The sequence below is a fragment of the Protopterus annectens genome, chromosome 13.part0 (assembly GCF_019279795.1).
Source record: "Protopterus annectens isolate FY-2018-M chromosome 13.part0, PAN1.0, whole genome shotgun sequence".
Taxonomy (NCBI): Eukaryota; Metazoa; Chordata; order Ceratodontiformes; family Protopteridae; genus Protopterus; species Protopterus annectens.
The window spans coordinates 1,229,478,621-1,229,498,539 of NC_056747.1; the positions used below are offsets into that span (position 1 = coordinate 1,229,478,621).

Here is a 19,919-nt window from a genome sequence, read left to right on the forward strand (position 1 = left end):
TGGCAGCTTAGTGTCCTGTAACTGTCAATGCTAAACTAGAACACTGTTGCAGTAGCTTTTAGCTGTGTGGGGCTATCCCACCAAGAATACCTGAATTCTCTCCAATTTACAAAAACTTTAAGCACTTTCCTCATACTGTGTGCTTCTGCCTTAAAAGCAAGTGAGCATGCTGGTTTGAGAGGGATGTACGGGCTTACCAAAATTCAAAACTTACTTGCCGTTAGCACTCATATTCAAACTTCATCAAAGGTGTCAAAAGTTGGCTTAGTGTACAGTTTTTGGGTAGATAAGTACCATGCTGGGGAAGCTTCCTTCTTTCTGTAAAAAAAGCTATTTCAGTTTCTGCATGTCTGTCAGGAAGGGCAAATGTGTTTGTGCTAAGTCAGTACTTTATAAAGATGCCCATATGGCCTATGCCCCCCCCCCCCCCTTTAAGAGCATCGTGGTTTTTCAGCTTGTGAAATCTGCTTATTCATCTCTAAACAGGAGGTTGCATTCTCAGACTTTTCATGAAAGCAGATGTCTTAAGGATTTGTTACATTTACCTATGGCCTCCCTCTCTTCAGATCCCCATCTCCTCCCTGTTAAATGAAAAGGGAAGGTTATTCAAAGAGATTTTTGAAGATACTTGTTCATTCTCATCTTTTCAGTGGCCTGAAATCTGATTCAGAAAGCTCGTCAGGTCTGGTATCCCACCTTTGAACTAGAAGGTGAAAAAACTAACAAAAAGAGTACAAAGGATTAGTCCAGATATAATCACTTGCTTGACAGATCTAGGAGACACTCTCACTGATGCCCTCCATGTGGGAGGAATACAAACGTTTTGCTGAAGTTTCAAGTAGTTTATTCAGTTAGGTAGGTAGATGGACAAGCGTTTTTGTTCCAGTGGCTATTCACTTATGTTACTCTCATCATGGAAAAATTCTGCCTCAGAATGTCAAGGCATACGCTGTCAGAGCAGTGGCTACTTATGGAGCCTTCTGGAAGTGGTAGACTATAGAGCTATTTTAGAAGCTAACTTGGTCATTAATACACACTTTCACTAAACAATACAAAATTGATTCATTTTCCAGAGCCAGAACAGGTTTTGCTACAGCTATTTTCCAGGGAAGTTCTTCGTGTTTCACTGTTGCAGTCATTACATTTGGGTAATCTGCTGGCAGGTTGCCCTCAGTCGGCCTGAATTCCAAAGTCTTTGGTCCTGCATCGGTTGCTGTCTCTTCCATGATGTCAGGCCATCAGGGGTATACAACATGCAGCCAACGCCATTTTCTTTAGTCTTTTTTGCTGTGCGGTGCCCGAAGCAGAAGCATTTCGCAAGTGCCGGTCGGGTGACTACTGAAATATTCCAGTTTGAGTTTTAGAACCAAAGTCTTTACTAAAAGTACCCCGTTGGGGCAACTTTTTTTTTGCTTTTTACCACCGTCAGAAAAAGTCAATTGCATTACTTGTGGGAAGCAAATAACCTCATAAGGATTTCCATTTATACTGTATTCCTTGCCTAGGCCCTGATCACAATGTGCCTGGCTGTCGGTTTTATGCTAGATCCAACGCACTATTAAGCGTCAGTATAGTTTTGCCTCAAAGTATTTTGGAAACAGATTTAAATACCCAGAAATGTCGGATAACAATCCGACTACCGGAGTACATAAAAAACACAAATAAAAGGACAGAGAAAGACAGTTGAGATCCAAAACCGACGAAGCTTCTCCTAAGCCAGTCGCTGGTACTCAGTGAGGCGCTTTTGCATTCCCTGATACCTGCTACCTTCGAGTCGCAGGCCTCTACTGACACCCTTGTGGAGTCCGGCATGCTGCAAGATACTCAAGGTATTGGACCAACAGATGTATCTCCCTCAGATGGGTCCGGAGCCGCTGAGCAGGCACCGGCTTCTGAGGGTGTATTCAGACCTCAACATTTATATATCAAACCGATGACAGTTGCAAAACCAAAGACAAAGGCATCTTCTCAAACTATAAAAATGACGCATGAGCCATGTGCACAGGCCTCTATACCTAAAAAACAGATCAAAATGGCTGAAGACCTTACCTTGATCAGGGGTACCCATCCCCCTCCAGATAAGAGGCCTAGGCAAGACACTGATTATGAATCTTCAGATCAGGTTTCTATTTCTTCTGATTCCTCTTCTGATCAGGAATTATCTATACCTCCCTCTGAGGATTCTGATGCTGAGGAGTCTATTCCATCTGCATCTCCTCCAGAGGATTATTCATTTGGAGGAACATTGCATACTTTGAGGGAGCATTTTCACTGGGAGAATCAAGCCTTCTCAGAATCAAAATAGTGGCTCAGGGATTTCCTTCTCCCTCAGCACAAGCCTTTAGCCATTCCCAGTTTTAGACATTGTGTATGATGTGTTTTCGGAGTCAAGCTTGACCCCTGCCTCCTTACCTCCGGCTCCCAGTAAGTCTGACAGATATTATAGGGTCCCTGACTCACATAAATTTTTATTTAGAAACCCTGCTGCTGATCCAGAAACTATTTCACAGGGCCCAAAGGGAGTTAAGGCCTCAACAGCAAAAAATCCAACCCCCTCTGGCAGAGATTCTAGGGCACTAGACAGATGGGGAAAAAAGGTTTATACATCTGCAACCTTGGCAGTCAGGGCCTTAAACTGTCAATTTCATATGCTTAAGTACCAACAACATGTTTTGGGATTGCTGAAACAAAATGATGTTGATTTCAGAATGTGCAGAAAATAAAGAATTGCAGGAATTATTGCATGCAGATGAACAAGTTGGAAAGCATACTTTGCAATGTGGTTTTAATTGCTTAGAGGCCTCCTGCAGGGCCGCAGTTACTGGATCTGTGATTAGGAGGCATGCCTGGTTAAACTAACAAAATTTGCCTGATCATGTTAAAGCTAAATTGCTAGATGCACCTTTACAGCATGATTCTCTGTTTGGTATTAAGGCAGAAGAGATTTTAAAGAAAATGGAAGACAAAGCTAAGTTTATCCAAACTGTTAGACTTCTTACAAGTGCAGCCACCAAGATTCAGTAGACACTGGCCTACAGCCACCAAGATTCAGTAGACACTGGCCTACAAAAAATTGGTCCTTTCCTGTGTCAGAGCTCAAAGGGGCAAATCCAGCCGCCCAAATAGTTCCAGATACCAGGAGCAAGATTCATACAGGTCAAAGCAATGGGGCTCATCTACCTCCAAATCAGGTGGATATAAAGCGTAAACCTACAGAAAACAGTCCCAATTACTTCCCTCTACCTACACCAAGCACTTGTCTTTTGACAGCACCCTTTGGGGGAAAATTAGCACTTTTTGCTCAAAATTGGCAGTTAACCCAGGACAAGTGGGTACTAAACATAGCATCACAGGGATACAGATTCCATTTCCACACTCTGCCAATGGCAAACGGTTTGCCAGATCTGCCCAAAAATCATTGGACAGAGGCACAGAAACAGGTTACGTTCCTCATGGATATGGAGGCCATTCAACCAGAACAGGAAAAAGGACAAGGTTTTTACTCAAGACTGTTCTTGGTACCCAGAAAGGACAAGGCCTGGCGACCAGTACTGGATTTATCAATTTTGAACACATACCTGGACATTTCAAAATGCTGACTTTACAGCAGCTTCTGCCCATGCTGGGCAGGAATGCTTGGCTCGTGACATTAGACCTAAAAGAGGCATACCCGCATGTCCCAATAAGACAGTCGTGCAGAAGATACTTCAGGTTCAAGGCTGACTTAATGCATTACCAATTCTCTGCAGTGCCCTTTGGCTTATCTAATGTGCCCAGGGTCTTTACAAAGTGCCTGGCACCAGTAATTGCATTTTGCAGAGAAGTATACAAATATATCCTTACTTGGACGACTGTCTTATTCAAGCAGAGAACAAGGACACTCTTCTTCGGCACCTGGCATTTGTGAAAAGGCTTCTAACATCCCTTGGGTACACAATCGAAAAGAAATCACAACGGGTACCCTCTCAAAAATATAACCTTTCTGGGTGCAAGCTTGATTACAACTGCCCAGGTGGCTTACCTTACGCCAGACAAACAAAGGCAACTGACTGACTTACTTCAAACTGATGTCAACAAAACCCCTGTCTTCTGCAAGACAAATTCTGCAGGCACTGGGCTTTATGGCATTCTGCATCCTACTGATTACATATGCAAGACTGCATATGAGGAAACTTCAGTGGTACCTAAAAAGTTTGAGTCAACATTCACACAGTCTGGAAACAATGAATGTTCATCGTGCATACAGCTGCAGTCATAACAGATGGGTTATCCTGCCGTCAGGCGGGTCCTCGGTCGGCCGAATTCCAAAGTCTAGGTCTGGTGCGGTTGTCGTCGCTTCCTCCCTGACGTCAGTGCGGCAGGGGTATAAAAGAGGCAGCCGACGCCATTTTCTCCAGTCTTTCTTGCCGTGCGGTGTCCGAAGCAGAAGCAGTTCGCAAGTGCCGGTCGGCCAGCTCCTTAGATTTACGAAAGTATTTCACCCGAAGTCTTCTTGAAAATTAAGTACCCCGTTGGGGAAACTTTTCTTGCCTCAGACCGATGTCAGACAAAGTTAATAATTGCATTTCATGTGGGAAGCAAATACTGCATAAGGATTTCCACTCTTACTGTATACCTTGCTTAGGCCCAGACCACGACGTCTCGGCCTGCCGTTTTTGTCCTAGATTCAACAAACGTACTATTAAGCGTCGGGCGGAGTTCGCCCTTCACTTTTTTGGCAAAAAATTTAATTATATTATGTCGTCGGATACTCCGACTCCAGTTTTGAGCAAAAAACGCAAAGATAAGGACCGGCATATGAGGTCCGCACCTCCTACTGATACCACGCTAAGGCCGACTACCGGTTCTCCGGCACTCAGCGAGGTGCCTACGCAGCCCCTGAGTACCGATGACAATGCATTACCGGTGTCTTCAGTACCCGAGGTCGCAGGCTTCTCGGCCCCCCATTCCTACTACATATACCGACGCCACTCCTGGCGGGGAATCTCAGAATTTAGATAGGCCTGCCATTTCTCAAGGGGTCTTCAGGCCTTTCTCCTTCTCTATTAAAGCCTTCACTAAATCTAAAACAGCCATGAAAACCAAAAAACAGGTTCCTCAGACACCCTCTCAAGGCACCATGCCTAAAAAACAGATGCTTAAAATGGCTGAGGATTTGATTACTCTTATCAGGGGTTCTCAACCCCCCTCTGACAGAAGGCCCAGATTAGAGGAAGACTACCCTTCCTCAGATCAAGCTTCTATTACCTCAGAACTATCTGAGGACCAGGATTGTGCCTATTCTCCATTCGAAGACTCTGACCCCCCCCCCCCCCGGGTTCATGATTCTCACCAGTTCCTATATAAAAGCCGTACTGCTGACCCAGAAACTATTTCACAGGGTCCCAAGGGAATTAAGGCCTCTACTGCTAAAAACCCATTACCTTCAGAGAGAGATTCCAGATCTTTAGAAAGGTGGGGGAAAAAGGTGTACACCTCGGCCACTTTAACCATGAGGGCATTAAGCTGTCAGTTCCATATGTTCAAGTATCAACAGTTTTTGATATCTCAGCTGAAAAGCAAAATGACACAACCAGAACAACCAGATTTAAAAGAGTTGCAGGATTTGTTGCATGGTGCAGAGCAAGTGGGTAAACATACTTTGCAGTGTGGTTTTGATGCTTTAGAGGCCTCGTGTAGAGCTGCTGTTACGGGGTCTGTTATATGTAGGCATGCTTGGCTCAAAGAGCAAACCTTACCAGATCATGTCAAAGCTAAATTATTAGATGCACCTCTTCAAAAAGATGTATTGTTTGGTGTTAAAGCAGAGGAGGTGCTAAAGAAAATGGAGGAAAAAGCGAAATCAATGCAAACAGAAAGATTTCCTGCAGGTACAGCCTCCACGTTTCAGCAGAAACTGGCCTTCAAAAAATTGGTCCTTTCCAGCCACGGACAGACCTCAAAGGGGCAGATACAGGCATCCAAGGGGTAGAGGGCAAACCTCAAGGATCTTTCAGAGCCAGACAGTGGCAAGCACCAACCCCAAGAGGTGGAGAAGAGAGATCACAGTCTTTTAGAAAACAGACACACTGACTTCCCCCTACACCTGCCAAGCAAAGCTTTTATGGCAGGACCTTTGGGTGGAAAACTGACAATATTCTCAAAAAATTGGCATGTTACAGAAGACAAATGGATTCTGGACATCTGAGGCCACAGGTTCCACTTTCACACCCTTCCAAAAATGAGAGGCATGCCAAACCTGCCACAAAATCAAAGGACAGAGGCACAAAAACAAATTTCAGCTCTCATGGACATGAAAGCAATTCAAGAGGTACCTGCAAAAGAACAAGGTCAAGGGTTTTATTCCAGACTATTCCTGGTACCAAGGAAAGACAAATATTGGAGACCTATCTTAGACCTATCCATCCTAAACACATATCTACAGGTGCCAAAATTCAAGATGCTCACATTACAGCAGCTTCTTCCCATGCTGGGCAAGGAGTCTTGGCTGGTAACATTGGACCTCAAGGAGGCATACCTGCATGTCCCTATCAGACAAGATTGCAGAAGATACCTCAGATTTCTTGCAGGTTCAACCCATTACCAATTCTCTGCATTGCCCTTTGGCTTATCTACTGCACCCAGAGTGTTTACGAAATGCCTGGCATCAGTAATCGCCTTCTGCAGATTACAAGGGATACAAATCTACCCATATCTGGACGACTGCCTGATCCAAGCAGACAGCAAGGACATACTACTGCAGCACCTGGCGTTTGTAATAAAACTGTTGAACTTCCTGGGATACACAGTCAACAAAAAGAAATCAAAACTAATACCCTCTCAACAAATTATTTTCCTGGGTGCCAACTTGGATACAACCACCCAGATGGCCTACCTCACGCCAGACGAGCAAGGGCAACTGTCTCAGTACTTCAGAAAAATGGAGACTTGCACCAGGCTAACTGCAAGGAAAGTCCTGCAGGCTCTGGGATTCATGGCATCTTGCATCCTACTTATCCCATGTGCAAAGCTGCATATGAGGAAACTTCAATGGTACCTAAAAAACTTATGGTCTCAACACAGCCACAGCTTGGAAGCAATTATACCACTCATTCCATGCCTTCAAAAGGAATTTATGTGGTGGGCTCAAGCTTGCCAAAGAAACACAGGTCTTCCTTTCTGTGTACCTTAAGCAACTCAAATCATCACAACAGACGCCTCAGACTATGCCTGGGGAGCACACACGACAAATCAGTGGATTCAGGGAAAATGGGCACGAAAAAAGAAGCTCCTTCACATCAACCAAAAGGAAATGCTAGCCGTGCAAAAGGCTATTATGACCTTCAAAGACCTACTGCATCCAGGCCAGCTGTTGATAAAGACAGACAACACCACAGTGATGTGGTACATAACCAGAGAGGAAGTCATTCGTACCCCCTTGTGCAGGCAAGCCATGACCCTATGGAACACAGCACTGGAATTGAAAATTCAACTACAGGCAATTCCTGCCAGGGAAGGAAAACACACTGGCAGACAACCTAAGCAGAAATATGACAGATCCACACGAATGGAAGTTGCATCCTCAAATTTTCACAAAGATAACTCAGGCATGGGGACAGCCAAACATAGATCGCTTTGCTACCCACAGAAATTCCCAGTTGAAAAAATTTTGTTCAAGGACCTATTATCCATAGGCCTGGAAAGTGGACGCACTTTCCTTCAATTGGGCAGCATTGACAGTCTATGCCTTCCCGCCTCTTCCTCTGCTGCCCAAAGTTCTATTAAAAGCCAGAGCAGAGAGGCCGAAAATGATCACCTCAGCTCGCAGGGTTTCGGAGCTATAGGCCCTCATGGCTGTGCAACCATTCATCATTTTCCATCAGGACAGAGTTTCCTTATGAACCAACCCTACCTTTATGCCAAAGGTAGTATCCAGTGTAGCTTTGAATCAGACTATCCACTTACCTACCTTTTATCCTAATCCACAAAACAAAGGGGAAGGACTACTACATTCCTTGGACATTCACAGACAACTTTGTTATTATTTGGACAGGACAAAACCATTCAGGAAATCTGAGCAACTCTTTGTGTCCTATGCTGCAGGTGCACAAGGAAAGGCGATTTCCAAACAGACAATTTCAAAATGGATAGCCCAATGCATATGCTTTTGTTACTCATTTCATGGAAAAACTGTGCCCTGCATGCATCAGATCCCACTCCACCAGAGCCACAGCTACCTCTGCAGCCTTCCTCAGGGGGGGTCCCTACCAAGGATATTTTGGAAGCAGCCACCTGGAGTTCAGTGCACACTTTCTCCAAGCACTATCACCTCCCACTATTTCTCCAAGCACTATCACCTCCCACTATACTCTGAATCTAGAGCGGGCTTTGCCACAGCAGTCCTGCAGGGCATCCTAGCCCCTCCTAGTTCCGCTTAGTGCCTACCACCCTCACTTAGCTTTGGGTTTCTACCCATCTGTTATGACTGCAGCTGTATGCACGATGAACATAGTACAGTTTTGTACCTACCATAAATGTAGATGTTAGAGTGCTCATACAGCTGCAGTCCAGGTTTCCCTCCCTCCAACCCCTCTTAGGACAGGCCTTATGACAAACCCTTTTCATATAACCTTTTGGGGTACTCTTTTATGGTGTATTTGCTTGTAACTACTGATCTGAGGTAGGGAGTTCATTTGTCTGCAACCTGTGGGTCTTGGATCCGATATCGGATCCGAGCCGGCAACTTGTTTCAAGCTAATGGATCCGAGCTCCTAGCTCCTCCCCTCACCCATAATCTCCTGCTAACCCTCCATGACCTCAGATCTAGTTTGCCGCGCTTGTGGATAGCTGGATTCTTGCGAGCTCATCTAGTCTTGGCAGTTAAGTTGTTATTTTTCTGTCAACTTTCTTAATTTTTCTCAAATTTTCTGTGTGTAAGTGTTAGGTACCTTTTAGAGTAATATATTTTCTTTTAAGTAGTTTTCCCCCTCTTCGCTGGTCGTTAGTGTGTGTGTTGTGTTTTGGGGCCTGTGTGTGTGTGACATTACTTTTCTTTAAGTATGGCTGAGGCCCCAAAAGCCATTTTTTCTAAATGTACCGAGTGTGGCCATAAGCTCTCCCCGGCTGATGGCCACACTCTGTGCGTTCGGTGCCTTGGGGTTGAACACCTCACATCAGGCTGTACCATTTGTGCAGCATTCAACCCCAGGGCACTGAAAGAGCGGAGGTCGAAGCTGGTCCTAGCGGGACTTTTACCCCCGGACTCTGCTCCGGCCTCCGCTGCTCCCGTGGCTCCACCACAGGCTGTGGTTGCTGCCATTCCTGCCCCCCTTCCTCCGTCCAGGACTCAAACTCCCGCTAAAGTGTCGGAGGACTGGGAGGCCAGGAGGGAGAAACGGAGGGTGAAGCACCACACGTGGCGGGCCGAGACCTCCGTTTCGGGCCCGCCAGCTAAGCGGGCTTCTCCCTCCACTGCTTCTAGGTCTCCTCCTTGGCTCCGATCCTTTTGTTTCTCCCCAGGTCCCGAGGGGGAGGAGGCCCGATCTCCATTGAGGTCATCGAGGCGGCATTCCAGGCCTGCCTCTGTGACCTCCGCAAGATCGACCTTTAGTATGTCCGATGCAGACTTGGACTGGATTATGCGAAGGTTCATCCAGGCCCAGCTGCAGATGGGAGTGCTCTTGCCTCCTCTTTCAGGGGGGAGCTCGACACCCTTTTTCCATCCTGTTGCTCCTTCTCCGACCCGCTACCCGGGTTCTGAGCGTTCGGAGCAGAGCAGCGTTGGAGCCGGGGGTGGGTCGGCGCCGACGGTACTTGGTACTTCGGATCCGACCCTGCCCTTGAGCCTGTCTGATCTGACCTCTCGGAGCCGTGGCCCGTGCTTCGGATCTGAGGGATTCAGTGTGCCTTCGGCTCCGTCCAGGTCGGAGCGCAGTGGTCCTTCGGATCCGATGGTCTCAGTGCCGGTTCCGATCCCTTCATCGGATCAGAGTGGAAACCTACTTTCGGATCCAAATGAGTGGTTCCCCCTCTGCTTTCGATGTTGCGGAGAGGGCTCTGTTGAGAGCATCCGGACCCCCGGTCCTTGTCTCGGCTCCTCCCTGCACTCCCTCTCAGCTGGGCCAGGCTTCCATCACCCGGCCAAAGGGACAACCTGCTTCAATGTCCCAGATGGTTCCATTGGAACAGGATGTAGCTGGAGTGGCCTCCTCGGACAGCCCCCCCGAGGAAGTGCCCCGCAAGCATAAGTGCAAGAGGAGGCACGTGGACTCCCCTGAGTTCTTAACTGAGAACACAGACTTGGAGGAAGGGGAAGGCTCCCCAAGATCACCTCCTGAGGATGTCTCCTTTGGAGACATCATGGAGATGCTGAGGATCAGAGGTGGGTGGTCTGCCCCCAAGTCTTCCTTCGAGTCCGTGTTTCTGGAGGCATTCTTGGGTGTCCCCTCCGGCAGACCCCTTGGTGGACCTCATTACCATCAGGGCTTGGAAGGATCCGGACACCGTGGAGCCAATACCAAAATGCCCGGATAGAATACTTAGCCCCCCATCAGACCGATCACACTGGAGTAAGGGCCCCCCTGTAGATGCCATGTTGACGGCGGCAGCCACGAAGTGGGAATTGGCTCAGGAGAGCCCCTCAGTCCATCCACCGAGCAAGGAGTCCCGCTCGATGGACCGCTTAGGGACGCAAGTTTTTAGTTCAGCGACCTTCTCTGTAAGGTCTCTGAACTATATGGCACATGTCATCAGGATGCAGCGGGATCTTATCAAAGAATACGCTGCCTCCCCTCCCGAGTCCATGTCGGCGAATGACAAACAATTGTACTCCACCTGAATGGCCACTCTGAGATCAAGTTCAAATACCTGTATGCGGCTATTGTCCCACGCCACAGAGGGAGCCGCTAGGGCTAGCGGAGCAGGCCTAGTCATGAGACATCAGGCCTGGCTCCGTCATTGTGACTTTGCGGAGCCTTTTAAAGCGTCTTTTGCGAACGCCCCCTTCGATGGTTCTGTCCTTTTTGGCAAAACAGTTCGCGAGACACTTGTCCAGAGCGAGAAAGACGGGAAGATGTCTGCTGTCGGAGTCCGCTTCTCTGCTCTCCAGCGGTCCTTTTCAAAGAACCAAAAGGGTCAGAAGGATATGTGGTTCCGGAAATCGCAACATTCCCAACCCTCTCCGGACAACCAGTCCTTCCGTGGCAGAGGAGGACAGGGAGGACACCGCCACAGGGGCAGACTGGCTCCGAGAAACATTGGGTCCAGAGAACCTTTCTCTGAACGGCCCGCGCAGCAACCCTGAAGGGTTGCCCGGCTGCTCTGGAGGCAGTCGGGGGGCGCTTCTCGAAGCACCTAGTGGCATGGGAGTCCATCACGACAGACCGCTGGGTGCTTTGCATTATATCCAGAGGGTACAAAATACCATTAATCCATGTCCCCAAATTCAAAAACCTCCCCGATGTACCACCCGATCAGGGGGAAGGCCACAGCCGCAGAAATTCAGCAGCTGCTAAGAAAAAGAGCCATCCAGCCCGTCCCCCAAGACCAGCTCGGATTAGGGTTCTACTCCAGGTTCTTTTTGGTGCCAAAAAAGACGGGGGACTTTAGACCGATCCTAGACCTTTCCCGCTTGAGCCTGTCAGTAACCAAGGAAAAATTCCGAATGGTCACTCTTCAGTCTTTTCTCCCCCTTCTAAGGGAGAACAATTGGATGTGCTCTATAGACCTCAAGGATGCGTACTACCACATTCTGATGGACAGACTATCTAGGAGGTTCCTCCGCTTCCGGCTGGGAGCCAGTCACTACCAGTTCAGGGTCCTTCCCTTTGGCCTCACCACAGCCCCCAGGGTGTTAACCAAGGTATCAGCAGTGATTGTGGCCCACCTGAGACTCCAGGGAATACAGGTCTTTCCGTACCTGGACGACTGGCTCCTGACCGCCCCAACAAGGCATCTACCTTGCTCAGCCAGAGACTTCTTTCTCCGCCTAGCCCCACAGTTAGGCATCACTATCAATGCCGACAAATCCCTTCTGGCCCCAACACAAGTCATAGAATTCATAGGAGCCCAGAATAGACACCAGAGAGCTACGAGCCTTTCTAACTTCCGAGAGAATCCGGAATCTGCAACTCCATGTGCGGGCTATCCTCCAATCAGAGACTGCACCAGCGGAATTGGTCCTGAGGGCACTAGGCTGCATGGCGGCAGCGATTACGCTCCTTCCATGCGCCCGTCTGAACATGTGGGTACTGCAATGTACACTTCTAATGCAATGGTCTTTTCTATCCCTTCCTCTTCACCACCCCATTGCTATCAGCAAGGCTTGCAGGAAGGCTCTATTATGGTGGCTCCAAGCCTCGGACCTCCATACGGGCCGTCCCTTTTGCACCTCTCCCCCTCTCACCACTGTGACCACGAACGCCTCCCGCCTCAGGTGGGGGGGGGGCATTATTCATGCAGGACAGTCCAAGGCACGTGGAACAACACAGAGACCTCCCTGCATATCAACATTCTGGAGATGAGAGCGGTGCTGTTCGCGTTGCAAGCACTTCAGGATCTCCTCCCCATAGGAACAATTGCAATTCAGTCGGACAACATGTCAGTTGTCTGGTATATCAACAAACGGGGGAACCAGATCTTACCCTCTATGCTGCGAAGCCATGAGAGTGTGGGAATGGGCGATCTCCACCAACCGCGTTGTGATTGCAACGCACATTCCGGGACGGACCAACATCCTAGCGGACAAACTCAGTCGCACCCTTCTTACCCCGTACGAGTGGTCTCTCGATCCACTAGTAGCGAAGCAGATATTCGCAATATGGGGGCAACCCTGCTGCGATCTTTTTGCGTCTCCATCAAACACCAAATGCGGCAATTTCTTCGCTCTAATCCCCCCTCCAGGGGAAACTCCAAGAGAAGCTTTGGTGCATGCTTGGCTACCCAGTCTACTTTATGCCTATCCTCCTCTACCCCTGATGCTACAACTCTTACAGAAAGCCTCGCGGTTGGGGAGCAGGATGATCCTCATTGCCTCATTCTGGCCTCGGCAAATTTGGTTCCCTTACCTGTGGTCTCACCTTGTGAATCCTACTTGGATTCTAGATTCCAGTCCGGATCTCATCTCCCATCCGTCGAACTTACCGACCCCAAACCTGGACAATCTGAAACTGACAGCTTGGTTGCTCCAGTTCCACTCCTAGTTAGGACTCCAGGTATCTCTTCACCAGTCAAAGCCATCCTTGTGGCAGCGCATAAGCCCTCCACCAGGAAAGTGTACAGCAGTAAATGGAAACGTTTCTCCATCTGGTCGGAGCATCATGATCTAGATCCCTTTACAGCTCCTCTTCCGTCCATATTAGACATCCTAACCAAACTCTTTCAGGAAGGCGCTAGTTGTTCAACTGTCAAAGTGCAATTGGCAGCCATATCACATTACCATGTGGGACATGATACAGGGCCTTTGATGTCGGCCAAGTTGTGTAAAACCTTTCTCAAGGGCACCTTCTTACTTTGACCCCCTATAAAAGAAGCCGTACCACCATGGGATCTTTCACTAGTTCTTCAAGCCTTGACTGCTCCACCTTTTGAACCCACTGCTTCAATAGATCTCAAATTCTTGTCTTTGAAAACAGCATTCCTTGTAGCCATCACTTCAGCAAAAAGAGTTTCGGAGCTTCAAGCTCTTTCTGTGAAGCCTCCTTATTTGATCTTTCACCCAGGCTGAGTGTACCTCAGGATCAATCCTTCTTTTCTTCCCAAGATAGCATCGGAAACCAACATAAATCAATCCATAAATTTACCGGTTTTCTTCCCTAAATATCAGAATAAGGGAGAGTACAAGCTGCGCTCATTAGATGTTCATAGGCAGCTTCGCTTTTATATTCATAGAACAGCTGGTCATAGACAATCCGACCAGCTGTTCGTTTCCTTTGCCAAATTTAATTTGGGGAAAGCAATTTCAAAAGTATCTTTATCACGCTGGATTTCTCAATGTATCCTATTGGCGTATCAAGTCTCTGGGAGACCCGCACCGGAAGGAGTTCGTGCACATTCCACTCGTTCCATCTCTACTTCTGCGGCCTTCAAGTCTAGAGTTCCAGTGGATGATATTTGTTCGGCAGTCACTTGGGCCTCATCTCATACCTTTAACCACTACAAACTGGATGTGATTTCTCGAGGGAGAGCATCCTTTGGCTCTGCGGTGCTTCGCAGTATCCTTCCATGATGGCCACCCAAGGTGCAGGTAGCTGGGGACTCTGTCCCACAGGTTGCTGACAAATGAACTCCCTACTTCAGATTAAGAAGTTATGTACTCACCATAACGTTCCATCTGAGTAGGTAGCTTCATTTGTCTGCAACCATCCCCCCCTCCTTCCCCCTGGCCTTCTTCGGATCTATTTTTAGTTGGATAGCCATTTTTTGGGTATATATTGAAGGGCAAACTCGATCTGAGGTCATGGAGGGTTAGCAGGGGATTATGGGTGACGGGAGGAGCTAGGAGCTCGGATCCATTAACTTGAAACAAGTTGCCGGCTCGGATCCAATATCGGATCCAAGACCCACAGGTTGCAGACAAATGAAGCTACCTACTCAGATGGAACGTTATGGTGAGTACATAACTTCTTATTTTTGATTTATCAACATTGCATTTTTGCATAACATCATGTTTGCCTTCCTTCTGGGGGCACCTGACATCTGAGGCAAGAAAAACTGAAGAAAATGGCGTTGGCTGCCTCTTTTATACCCCTGCCGCACTGACGTCAGGGAGGAAGCGACGACAACCGACGCCGGACCTAAACTTTGGAATTCGGCCGACCGAGGACCCACCTGACGGCAGGATAACCCATCTGTTATGACTGCAGCTGTATGAGCATTCAAACATCTACTTTTATGGTAGGTACAAAACTGTACTTTCCTCTTATTCCCTGCCTGCAACAGGAGTTTCTGTGATGGGCAAAGGCCTGTCACCAAAACATGGGACAGCCCTTCACTCTACCCACTGCCAGCCAAACCTTAACAGACTCATCAGATTATGCCTGGGGGGCCCACATGGCAAGAAGATGCATTCAGGGCATATGGGCACCAAAACAAGTGCATCTACATATCAACCAGAAAGAGATGCTAGCTGTTCAAAATGCCCTAAGAGCCTTCAAGGACTTCATCCAGGACAACTACTGATAAAGGCTGACAACACCACAGTCATGTGGTATATAAACAAGCAAGGGGGAACACACTCATACCCCCTTTGCAGATTAGTCATGGCACTGTGGGACACAGCTTTGACCTGCCAAATACATCTACAAGCTCAATTCCTGCCAGGAAAACAAAACACTCTGGCAGACGATTTAAGTAGAAACCTTATGGATCCTCACGAGTGGAAACTATATCCACAAGTCTCCAGCATAACAGAAATGGGGGAGCCCAGACATAGATCGATTTGCCTCTCCTCTAAATTATCAATTGAAAAGATTCTGCACAAGGACTTAACACAGACAAGCATGGAAAGTGGACGCCCTATCCTTCAGTTGGAAAAAGCTATCCGTTTACGCCTTTCCTCCTCTGCCTCTTCTACCCAGGGTCCTCCTAAAAGTCAGACAAGAGAAGCCAAAGGTATGTATTGCCCTGGACTGGCCCCGCTGCGACTGGTACCCAATCCTGAGGAACTTGTCTCAATACCCAGCATGGACCTTGCCTCAAAGACCACAACTACTGTCCCAGCAAAACAATCAGATCCTGCACAATCAACTACAGACTCTAAACCTGGCAGCATGGCTAATCATGTAATCGTACAAACAACACCTATCAGTAAAGCTGTGATGGATGTCATTTTGGAAGCCATAAGGCCTAGTACTAGAAAATCTTATGCTAACAAGTGGAAGAGATTCTGTGCTTGGAATCAAGCACAAGGAACTGATAGAGCAGAACCAAATATTCCTCATATATAACAATACTTAACTGAGATGCTTGACAAAGGCCTATCTGTCTCATCAATCAAAATCTATGCCTCTGCCATTTCAGCTCCTTACAACACAGCGACACCAATCTTTTCTCATCCTTTACTAAAGCAGTATCTTAAAGGAGCCAAACATTTAAGGCCCCCTAGAAGATCCCCATTACCTGCATGGGACCTCAGCTATGTGTTGGAAAAGCTCATCCTGCCTCCATTTGAACCAGCTGCTACCGCTGAGTTTCAGACCTACAGGCCCTCATGGCTGTAGAGCCTTTTGTCATATTTTACCCGGACAGGGTGTGTGTGAGGACAAATCCTACTTTTATGCCTAAGATGGTATCCAGTGTGGCTCTTAACCAAACAATTCATCTGCCAACTTTTTATCCAAATCCGCAGAACAAAGAGGAGATAATTCTGCATTCCTTGGACGTACACAGACAGCTAAGATTCTAATTGAGCAGAACTAAAGCTCTAAGAAAAACTGAGCAATTACTAGTGTCATATGCTGCAGGATCAGAAGGAAATGCTATTTCAAAGCATCCAGTTTCAAAGTGGATAAGCCACTGCATCTTTTTCTGCTACTTACACCATGGTAAACCTGTGCCCAAGGGCATTAGGTCTCATTCCACCAGAGCTGCAGCTACTTCAGCAGCCTTTCTCAGAGGAGTACCAACTAAAGACATTCTAGAGACTGCTACTTGGAGTTCTGTTCACACCTTTACAAAGCATTACCATTTGCCTCTCTTCTCGAAGTCCAGGGCAGGCTTTGCCACTGCAGTGCTGCAGGGCCTTATAGCCGCACATAATGCTGTTTAGCTCCAGCCTCCCAACCATAGCTTTGGGATTCTACCCAAATGTTATGACTGCAGCAGTGAAACTCGAAGAACATAGTGCAGTTGTGTACACTTTCCATAAATGTAGATGTTAGAGTGTCTTCACTGTTGCAGTCCAGGTTACCCTCCCGCCATCCCTCTGTCATTCTGAAGGTTGTCTTTCCTTCACTATCTTCTACAACCTATGTGGTGTATTTGCTTGTAGATGAAGCACACACACACACACACACACACACACACACACACACACACCTGAATCGGGGGCAAGAAAAACTAAAGAAAATGGCATTGGCTACATGTTTTATACCTGTGATGACCTGACGTCATGGAAGAGAAGACAGCAACCGACGCAGGACCCAAGACTTTGGAATTCAGGCCAACTGATGGCAACCTGCCAGCAGATTACCCAAATGTCATGACTGCAATAGTGAATACACTCTAACATCTACATTTATGGTAAGTGTACACAACTGTACTTTTTCTTTATTCTGGCCATGCTACCACACCCTGATGTCCTTCAAGAATTCAACTGCAGTCCTTGGGTTGTCCTGCCTCAGGCAGCCCTTCGGTCGGCCAGATTCCAAAGTCTGGGTCCGGCGTCGGCTGATGTCGCCCCTTCTCCGACGTCAGAGCTACTGGGATATAAAAGCATCAGTCGACGCCATCTTCTTCAGTCTTTCTTGCCGCGCGGTGCCCGAAGCAGAAGCAGTTCGCAAGTGTCGGTCCGTCAGCTCCTGTGTTTTCAGTTACCGAAGTCATCAAAAAGCTAAGTACCCCGTTGGGGAACCTTTTCTTGCCTCAGCCGATGTCAGATAAAACTGCAAAAGTTAATAACTGTTTGTCTTGTGGTAAACAAATACCTCATAAGGACTTCCATTCTTACTGCCTTCCCTGCCTTGGCCCAGACCACGACCTCTCGGCCTGTGCGGCCTGTGCTTGCTTCAATAAGCGCACTCAGGCGCCGGGCAGAATTTGCTGTAGACTTTTTTGGGGAAAATTACTCTTATATCATGCCGTCGGAACAACCGACATCAATTATTTCCAAAAAACGGAAGGACCGGGACCGACATTCTCGGCCCGCGACTTCCACCAACACCACGGCAAAACCTACCTCGAGTGCATCGGTCTCCTCGGAGCCGGTAATTCAACCGCTCCAGACCAACGACACCGCTTTACCGCACACTTCGGTCCCGGAGGCTTCCCCGGTGCCGGTTGTTGATTTTCCTCCTGAAACCGTAACCCAAGTTTTACCTGACACCATACCGGTGGACAAAGTTACTCCTGCACGTGGGGCATCTAGGCCTCCGGTGTTTATGTCCATCAAGGCCTACACATGTGCTAAGGCTGCCAACCAGGCTAAGTCTCTCCCTCCTAAATCTTTTTCTCAGGGTCCCACTTCCGATAAACAGATCTTGACTTTAGCTGCAGATCTTATTTCATTACTCAGAGGCTCTCAGGCTCATCCAGACGGGTTCTCAGCCGCCTGCAGACAAAAGGCCTAGGGTTGAGCAGACAGATACCTTCTCCTCAAATGAAGCCTCTGGCGACTCAGGTCATTCAGATTCCCAGGAAGAATCCTTCCAGGCCTACGAGGATTCTGATGCTGATGAATCTATTCCCTCTGCCTCTCCTCCTGAGGATATTTCTTTCGGGGAAATTCTCCACTCCATGAGAGAGCATTTTCAGTGGCAGGGCCAGGATTTCTCCGACTCCTGGAAAAGGCTTTGTACTTTCCTTAAGTTACCCCAGCACAGGCCTTTAGCTATTCCACCTGTGTTAGATGTATTGGATGATGTGTACTCAGACTCGAGTGCTTCTCCTGATTCTCTCCCTCCTGCTCTTGTTAAGCCAGACAGATATTACAGGGTTCCTGAAATTCATAAACATCTCTTTAAGGCCCACTCTGTTGACCTAGAAACTATTTCCCAGGGGCCCAAGGGATTGGCCACTTCCTGGAAAGGTGGGGCAAAAAAGTTTATACCTCAACCACCCTTGCCATGAGGGCTCTTAACTGTCTTTTTCATATGTTTCAGTATCAGGATTTCTTGATGGATGATTTGCAGAAAAAGTTAGCCTCTCCTGAGCCTTTAGATAGAAAGGCCTTGCAGGATTTGGTTCATAATACTCAGCAGGTTAGCAAGCATTTTCTACAGTGTGGTTATGATGCATTGGAAGCTTCATGTAGGGCAGCTATGACAGGGGCTGTTATTCGTAGACCTGCTTGGTTGAAAGAACAGGCATTGCCAGATCATGTTAAAGTAAAGCTTCTAGATGCACCTCTGGAAAAACACAAGCTATTTGGTGCTAATGCTCAGGATGTGTTGAAATCATTTGAGGAAAAGGCTAAATCAGTACAAACAGTCAAAGATTTCCTCCAGGTGCAGCCACCAAGGTTCAGCAGGAATTGGCCTTCGAAGAATTGGTCCTTTCCAGACACTGACAAGTTCCAAAGGGGAAAAAGCAGGCGTGCTCGAGGTAGGGGGCAATACCGAGGCTCCTACAGGGGCCGCCAATGGCAACCGACTAATCAGAGAAGTGGCGCAGGGACTTCTATTGCTCCACAGGGACAATCACAGTGACTTGACTTTGACACCGCCGACCAAGGCTCAAAGAGAAGCACCTTTAGGCGGAAAATTATCCTTAGTTTCAAGAAATTGGCACGTTTTAACAAAGGACAAATGGATTCTGGACATAATAGACCAAGGTTACAGGTTCCACTTCCATACCTTACCAACAAGACAAGGCATGCCAAACCTGCCACAAAATCAAAGGGCAGAGGCACTCATACAGGTTTCAAAGCTGCTACAAATCAAAGCAATAGAAAAGGTTCCTCCTCAGGAACAAGGCCAGGGATTCTACTCAAGACTGTTCCTTGTTCCAAGAAAAGAAAAGCAATGGAGACCTATACTGGACTTGTCCGCTCTAAACACTTTTCTCATTGTGCCAAAATTCAAAATGCTGACGTTACAGCAACTTCTTTCCATGCTGGGCAAGGAGTCTTGGCTGGTTACTCTGGACCTCAAGGAGGCATACCTGCATGTCCCAATCAGACACAGTTGCAGAAGATACCTCAGATTTCTTGCAGGGTCAGAGCATTATCAATTCTCAGCATTGCCTTTTGGCTTATCTACTGCGCCCAGAGTATTCACGAAATGCCT

The 19,919-nt window shown here is 47.6% G+C and overlaps 1 protein-coding gene across 4 annotated transcripts in view; it reads left to right on the plus strand.

Moving 5' to 3' along the window:
- PSMD11 (proteasome 26S subunit, non-ATPase 11) overlaps window positions 1-19,919 on the plus strand; it is a 2,265,797-nt gene that overhangs the window by 755,211 nt on the left and 1,490,667 nt on the right. The window lies entirely within an intron of this gene.